The following is an 8,866-nucleotide window of genomic DNA, read 5'->3' as shown; positions in this document are numbered from 1 at the left end:
AACTCATCAAAACATCCCCAAGCACCACACACACACACACACACACACACACACACACACTTATTTAACTGATATTAGAATCATAGAAAAGTAGGGATGGAAGAAACCTCAGGAGATCATCTAATCCAACCCCCTGATCAAAGCGGGATCCTTCCTGTTTAAACTTTTCCAGATAAATGTTCGTCTAATCTGCTCCTAAGAAGGGAGATTTTACAGTCACTTCTGGAAGTCTGTTCCAATGCTTAGCCACCGTTTTCCTACTATGCAACCTAAGCTTCCCTTGCCTCAATTTGAGACCATCATTCCTTGTTCTACAGAGAATAACTTATCACCACTGCTGGTTTTGCAGTGTTAGCAAATCCCCCCTTTAGTCTTCTCTTCTCCAGACTAAACTCAGTTCTTTCAATTTGTCTGCATTTCCCACTGCTTCCCAGTTCTTCTCAACATTTTTCTTAATTTACATTTTTCCAATCATTTTTGCCTATATGTTTCTTCTTGAAGTGCAGTACCCCAAACTGGACACAGTACTCCAGGGAAGGCCTCACTAGTGCTGAATAAAGCAGAAAAATAACTCCCCTTAATCTGCAAATTACTCATCTATTAATACAACCCAGTATGCTACTGGCCTTTTTTGCAATGAAAGTGAACTGTTGGTTTATATTTAGTTTGCAGTCCCACTTAAATCCCTAGGTCCTTCTCTGCAATACTGCAGTCTAGTCAGTCATTCCCCAGTCTGTATTTGTGCATGTGATCATTCTGTCCCAAGTGTAGTACTTTGCACTTTTCCCTATTAAATTTCTTTTGATTAATTTTGGACTATTTTTCCAGTTATGGACATCATTCTAAATCTTAATCCTATCCTTCTGAGCATCTGCAGCTCCAGCATCTGCAGCTCCAACTACTTGTCATAGAACAAAATTAAGTTTTTCAAACATGAGCTGGACTTGAAAAATCCATGGGTTTTTTTTCCATTCACTTTGTTTTCCTTTACATGCTTTGAAAGTGATTTTTGAATGACATGCTTTATAATCTCTACAAGTACTGAGGTCAGACTGATCTTGGTCTGAATTTTCCTGGATCTGTTTTCTTCTCTTTTTAAAAGACAGGAACTATACTATACTTTCACTCTTCCAGTCACTGAGGACCTCACCCAGCTTCCACAAATTCTGAAAGAGGATATCCAGGAGCTATGCAATTACTGCAGTGATTCTTTAATTACTCTAGGATGCATCTCATCTGGCCCAACGTCTCTAAGTAATCTCTAATCTCAGAAATATCTTCTATCTTCTGTTGGTCCAGTAAAAAATATCCCCCCCTCCCCGCAAAAAAAAAAAAATCCCTACTTATCACATAATTCTTGGACCATCATGGTTACAACTTAACTCTAATCCTACCTTTCTCTTCTGGACACTCAGAATAGATATTAATTTGGTATTATGTGTTCCCTCATTGAAGCATTTGGTGTGGCATACAATATTACTTTATCTTTGATGTTAGGTCTCTTTTTTTGGGCTGATATGGAAGACAAGCTTTCAAAAACCCCCTACTATGAAAGTCAAATCAAGTGTCCTTATGAATATGCATAAACATAAAACTAGCGTAGTCATTTTCTGCAGTTACTTACTGTGCTGGGTGGCCCTGGAAGCCATTCCAAATGGTTTTGATTTTGCGTTTGAGATTCTTAATGGTAGTAATTATCTCTTGCAGCCATGCAGTACCAAACATGATGGGTGTTAGAGACACTTCAAAAAAAATAAAAATTAAAAAAAAAAAACCCTGAAGATGCTAATGCTCACATTTTAGTTCCTACAGGGCAATTAGCCCCTACTAATGATGTTTATATTTATATGCAAATGTATAAAAAAAGAATCTTAACAGATACTTCATACTAATGCTACTGGGATTCCATCTGTCTGTAGCAAAAATCTGTCATTAACACTATGAGTTGCTGATTTTTGTAATAAGAACTATTTAATCTTAAGTAATTCATTCTTCATTTGATGTTTTTCCCTTACCTTCTGCTCTTTTATAAAGACCCTTAACTTTAATGTACAGTATGGGATGTCTGTTTAGGGCATCAATGGAGGTGCTAGGTATACTTCCCACTCAGCCTTATGTTGCTTGTTCTTTTTTTTTTTTTGCATGATTGCCTCATATTACATAAAGCAGTTCTCCTCACCTCAAAATAATAATTTAATAACAAACAGATTTTGCAGAGGCAGTCATTTGTTAGTATCTCACTTTCCAGTGATCTCTGTGATATGCAAACAAGGATGACAACCAAGGGTGTAGTAGCATACAACAGACTTCATTTCCTACTGAGCTAATGAAAATGTTCTTTTCATTGAGAGCTGCTCTTCTGAGACTAGAAGACCTCCGGTTCAAATTTCTATATCTTTGTGTTCTAATTTACCACATTCTTAACAAAATCTTCATTTTTAGGACTACGAAACTTTGATAACAGGTTGAAAAATAAACAAGCAACATCTGTGCAAACACATTGGTTCACCATTAATATTTCATATGAAATGTGCACTAAATATGCGCACTAAATACTCACATTTTAAACAGAAGCACTGAAGGCACCACTTTACTTGTACTCTAATCATTCAATTTGATGAGTACAATGTAATATGAAATTCTTATATGATCAGCTTATTATTTTTTATAAAGCTTAAGAGCAACCTGTCAGTTAAGCCTACAGACATCAACCATTTTTAAATTAATTTTATTGCTTTATGTTACTGTAATTAAAGATTGTAAAATCCTTATAATTTTATGCATACAATATCTTATTAAATTAAACAAAGATATAAGAGTAAATCTATGCTAAATTAAAAAGGCTTTGTTAATTAACCTAACATGAATGGTTACTTGATCAGCTATGCCAGTGCTTTAAAAAGCTTAGAGGTAATTTATTTAAAACAATAACCTTTATTGGGGCATAAACTGATCACCAGCTGAGGTTAGAAAGAATTTTCACCACATGGTAATATATTGTGAAATTGTTTGGATGACTTTCTGGGAGGTTTTTTACCATCTTCTGTAGATCTACAATAGATTACAGATTCCATTTAGTCATTTCTGGCATTAAATCAATGACAGCTTTGCATCTTTTCAGATATTATAATAATTTTAAAGAGATTGTGTGTACACTTTAAATATACCCATATAAAAAGCAAATAATTGTTGTGCTTGGAAATACACATATATTTGACAGGATACACATTACACACACATGCAATATACTCTCTAGAAATACAAAAATACCTAGTCATTAAATTAGTGTTGAACTTGTTTTCTTTTTGTCTGTTCTAATTTTGGGACAATATTATTATTGCCATCAAATCTCCCCATGAAAACCAGAGCAAATAGAGAACAAGGTGTCCCAATAACTGCTTTGATACTTTGTAACTGTGGGAACTAAATGCTAGTATATGAGGGTTGTCTTGCTTTTGTCATTATGAATACTACATAGACATGTCTACTAAACACTAGAAGATGATTTGTTTCTATTTATTATCCAGACTTTAGGAGCTCAGGAAAAGCACTTACCTCAGAGAGGTATTCAGGTCCCTTGTCCAATATCTGAACAATCAGAATGCATGACTAATTCTCATTAAGCTCAATGGCTTTAGCTGCAATTCCCCCACCTGTTACAAAGTTCAAGATTGAGATTTTGATGAACTCTTCTGGTACAAAAGCAAACAATATATATTTTTTGTGTTTTACATTCATTACTTGATTAGAAGTTTAACAGTATTACTGAAGTTCAGATGTTCCAAAGTTTTATATTTTCCTGCTCACTTTGTATATAAGAAGATAGCAGCAAACAATGAATTGGGGAGAAATATATTGCATATGGATGTGTCCTCTTATAATGCTTTTATTCAGAGAAGCTATGGTCTAATTTTCACAAGCAGACTTCTCAAAGATTTCACCTTCACCCTGAATGTAGCTGTGACAAGTAAGTCAAGGTCCAGTGATTCCAATTAGAGAGGTTTTCTCGTGAAGGTAAAGCATGTTGCACTTCCTGACAATACTGTATTAGGGCAAAATTATTGTGAAAGGGTTTATCTTTAAAGAGGGCAGTGGTAGCTATATTCATCTTTTTCAGTGACTTAAAACTGTGACAAACCAATGGATAGCACAAAACATCTGTCAAGAACAATCTTCCTTTCACATCAGCTCTCTACAAAGCAGAACGATTACTTTCATGTGTTTTTACCGTTAAAAGAATAAGGCTGAAGTTAAACAAATTCATAGTAAAAACTAAAATGAGAGTTTCAAATAGTGTTTATAATTCTACACTTAGTTTGATCTGTTTTAAGTAAAAAAAGATGAAATCTTGTTTAGCAGTGGTCAAAACAACTGCGGTAACACAGAGTGCTTTTGTTTTCATCCAATATTTTGGTGGTAAGGTTGAAAGGAAGAATTAAATTTCATAATTAAAGGGGAAGGGTTAAAAATGACTGAGAAATAATGTTTCAGTTATGCCTTCAGCTGTATCCTGTCAGACTGTTTCTAAGGGCACTGAAATCAGTATATTTTCTCTTACTCTACTAGGCTAGGGACAGACATTACACATACACCAGTTTAAGTGATCAGAAACTGGTTTAAAACTGTAACAGAACAGATCTTCAGTGCACATAAACCTATTTGAAAATAGCTGAAATTGGTTTGAGATAAACCTGGTTGAATGCAGTGCCAGACTTAACTGATTTGGTTCAAACCAATTTATGCAAAGTCTGTCCAAGACCCCTTGCTGGTTTAAGATAAGCCAGACTCCCCCAGCATCCTGGCATGCTCTCTGGGGTGGGTGGGGCTCTTTGCTCCACAGAAGGATTGGCCATTCCCCTCTGCTCCCCAGCTGCAGTTCCTGCAGAGACTTTCAGGCTCGGAGCATTTGCCTGGCTTCTCCCTGCCCCTCTACCTTACACACACACCTCAGCATTAGCTTGCAGACCAGATGCTGGCTACAGTCCATGCTGAGAGAGACAATAAAGGCAGACAGGCTTTTTGGAGCTAATCAATAGGTAACTTAATGTCCTTCCTTGGAAAAGCTGTTTAAGAAGAGCTTGGGGAGAGGCTTTGTTTTCTTAATGGGTTGTTAAACAATGAGTTAGGGATGATAAACATTCCCTGCTGGACTGCTATGGAAGTGGGGGGGATAATCAGAGCATCCTGATGGGACCTGGCCATGCCCCACTCAGCTCAGCACTTTGAAGTGAAGGGAGGACTGCTTTAGCTCCCCTTGGCTTCTAGCCTGAGGCACTGTAGTCATGTGCCTGCATTTCTAGAATGAAAAGGGAATGTCTATCCACCTCCAAATTGGTTCAAGCTTTGCAGATTAGACTAACCTGCAAAGATTGAATCAATTCAAGTTCAGGCTTTTTGAATGTCTGCCCTAGCCCTAGGGTTTAAACCAGGTCCTGGGTGACTATCCAGCTGTAGCAGATGCATCCCTACTAAGGGTGTGTGAAACGGGCCGTATTCAATTCATTTATTTGGATCACTGTCCTGATTCGATTCAGCCAAGCCAAATCCAAATCTGAAGATCCAATGCTGATTCAGAGATTCAGTGACTCAGCTTTAAATGTTTTTTCTACACACCTCAAGGTACCAGGCATGGCTCGTGAATGCTGTGATGGTAGGGTGGATGGGGGGCGGGGGGCAGGAGGCACCGGTGGCTGAGCAGTGAGATAGTACAGATATAGTTTCATAGTTTCTAGGGTCGGAAGGGACCTGAGCAGATCATCTAGTCCGACTCCCTGCCATGGCAGGAAAGAGTACTGGGGTCAAACGACCCCAGTAAGGTGGTCATCCAACCTCCTCTTAAAAACCCCCAGGGTGGGAGCCTGCACCACCTCACTTGGAAGCTGGTTCCAGACCCTAGCCGCCCTGACCATGAAGTAGCGCCTCCTGATGTCCAACTTAAACCTTCCCTCCGCCAGCTTGTGACCATTGTTCCTGGTCACTCCTTGCGGCGCTCGGGGGAACAGGGACTCCCCCAGCGCCTGCTGATCCCCCCTAACCAGTTTATAACAGGCCACAAGATCCCCCCTCAGCCTTCTCTTTTGAAGGCTGAACAGGTTCAGGTCCCGCAACCTTTCCTCATAGGACCTACCCTGCTGTCCCTTGATCATACGAGTGGCCCTCCTCTGGACCCTCTCCATGCTGTCCACATCCCTCTTAAAGTGCGGCGCCCAGAACTGGACGCAGTACTCCAGCTGCGGCCTGACCAGTGCCGCATAGAGGGGGAGGATCACCTCCTTGGACCTGCTCGAGATGCATCTGTGGATGCACAACAAGGTGCAGTTGGCCTTCCTAGCCGCCTCCCCACATTGCCGACTCATGTTCATCTTGGAGTCAATAATGACTCCCAGATCCTTTTCCACCTCCGTGCTGACAAGAGGGGAGTTCCCCAGCCTGTATGTATGGTGCCGATTGTTCCTCCCCAGGTGCATCACCTTACACTTGTCTGTGTTAAACCCCATCCTATTCTCCTCCGCCCATCCTTGTAACCTATCTAGGTCCAACTGTAGCCTGTTGCTTTCTTCTAGTGTGCCCACATCCCCCCACATCTGGGACTTGAAGAAAAGGTGGGAGAAAATCCTCTTCATAACATTTCCTTCAACAGATGGGAAATGAAGCTAGTTGTGTGGTTAAAAGCTGACTGAATGTTAGGAGCTAAATTTCTGAGGTGCAGCCCTGCATCAAGAAGAAACAGAATCATAGGACATTAGGCCTGGAAGGGACCTCACAAAGTCATCTAGTCCAGGTATCTATACTACACAGTAGGATCATCTTTGTTTATATCGCCCCAGGCAAGTGTTTGTCCAAACTGCTGCTGACAATTCTCAGGGATGGAAAGTCCACAACTTCTCTAGGTAGTCTGTTCCAATGCTTGGCTACTCTGGAAGCTGGAAAGTTCCCCCTAGTCTCTTACTTAAATTTCCTCTGTTGCAACTTGAGGCCATTTTTTCAAGTTCTGTTTCCTATGGCCACTGAGAAAAGCCCATCTCCATCCTCTCTGTATTCACCCTTCAGGTATTTGAAGACTGTTATCAAATCCCCCCGCAGCCTTTTCCAGACTAAATAACGCAGCGCCTTCAGCCTTTCCTCAGAAGTCATGCTTCCCATGCTTCTAATAATTTTTCTGCCCTCTGCTGGGCTCTTTTCAGTCTTCAATATTTGTTTATAACTCACTGGAGCCTGGGGAAGGAAAGAAGGAAACTGACCCATGGATGAAAAAAAAAACTCCAAAATTTTACCAAATAGGCTAACATTGTATAAAATACAGATTAAAAATTCTGAACCTGGGGTAGGATGGAATGTTGTTTATTTGGGGTGTTATTTTTACCGCTAGGAATTTTGCTTTGGCTAGTTAGCCAAAACACTGAAGATTACAGACACAAGAGAAGCCATAGTGTGGAGAAATGGAAATTAACTTGAATGGAAGCAAAAAATACATATAATGGGGGAAAAAATACAGTATAAGAGGCCATACACATGTCTAGAAAAAATATTTCTTGAACAATGTATTAAATGATGTTGCCATCTATGGGATGTTTCTTTCTTTATTCAGCTAACCCTACAGCTCATTGAATAGTATGAACTGAACAATGATAAATAGCTTAACACTTGCCAGAAATAATATTTGACAAAAGAGTTCATTTACCATTTGACCAGCTCCATAGACATCCTGGGGCTGCATTAACATACTGACTTATTTGAGCTTTGCTTTATTTGAAGATTTACTGAGATGCTGTCCAAATGTTCTTGAACTTTCTATCTCAGTTACAGGTGTGGTGCATTTTCTGTATACATATAGCAACTGAACTGCTTTTAAAATGTATTTTTATAGCACAATATATAATAGGTACCATTATTTGAGATTAAAAATATATTCGATAAAATGTAGAATTGCTACTGTAACCATTTTCCATTAAGTGTAAGAATCAGATTTCTTCTTCTGTTTTATTAAACATAATAAAAATTATTAGAGATAAACCATAGAGACTACTGGCTGTTTTTAAATGCCATGATTAAAAAAAATAATACTGAGGTACTATGGAGATATTATAGGTGATATTCCATACAGACTAAAGAGACAATAGCACGTCTACATGAAGCACTTAACTTTGCATTAGCATAGTTTACTGTGAAGAAAGCATGTGCATCTATACTTGCACACGCTTACATCAGATTAAACCTCCCTAATCCCAAGTAAATGTGCTACCTGCAAATGTGAGTAGCAAATTTATTCAGGATTAGTAACAACCCCATAGTGCTCATGTAGACACTTGACCAGGAGCAAAATCTGCTTCCACTCAACCATCAACCGGGGAACGGGAGATAACTCCCTGCCCTTGGGAACTGCTTGGTGCTGGAGTAGGCTTTGCCACAGGAGCCAAGGCACAGACTATGTCCCCCTACCCTGGCAGCAGGGTGCTCCAAGCCCCCTGTTCTAAGATCGTGATGGGAGAGTGGGGGCTAGGAAATTATCTTCTGGCCCCCACTCCACTATCATGATTAGGAAGCAGGGAGCTAGGAGACCCTTAACTCCCAGTCCAAGCCCCATGGTCAAGGGGATCAGGCTGGGAAATCCTTATCTTCCAGCCTAACCCTGGATCTTCGGTTGGGAGATGAGGGTCTCCCAACCTGAACCCCACAACCATAGTTGTCAGCCTGGGAGATAAGCATCTCCCAGCAGTGGCTCCATGGTTGCAGAGCTGGCAATGGGAGCTCCCTGCTAGTGCAGGCTGGGGAGCTTCCAAACCCCGCGCTGTGATTGCAGTTGTGGAGTGGGGGCTGTGAGCTTGTTCCCATCCCCTGCTCTGCAATTGTGGAGTGGGGACTGGGA

General features: G+C 40.1%; 1 long non-coding RNA gene across 1 annotated transcript in view; it reads right to left on the bottom strand.

Annotated features, from left to right (window-relative positions):
* The window catches only part of LOC109290114, a 411,443-nt gene extending 407,783 nt beyond the window's left edge, over positions 1-3,660 (bottom strand). The window contains exon 1 of the long non-coding RNA XR_002095527.1: positions 3,556-3,660. This is a non-coding gene — a long non-coding RNA (uncharacterized LOC109290114). The remainder of the gene's footprint in view (positions 1-3,555) is intronic.
* Between the last annotated feature and the right edge of the window lie 5,206 nt (positions 3,661-8,866).

The sequence above is a fragment of the Gavialis gangeticus genome, unplaced genomic scaffold, assembly GCF_001723915.1.
Source record: "Gavialis gangeticus isolate Ggan-Ray unplaced genomic scaffold, GavGan_comp1, whole genome shotgun sequence".
NCBI classification, from domain to species: Eukaryota; Metazoa; Chordata; order Crocodylia; family Gavialidae; genus Gavialis; species Gavialis gangeticus.
Note: the sequence above shows the minus strand (reverse complement) of the source record. Positions and strands in the feature narration are given on the sequence as shown.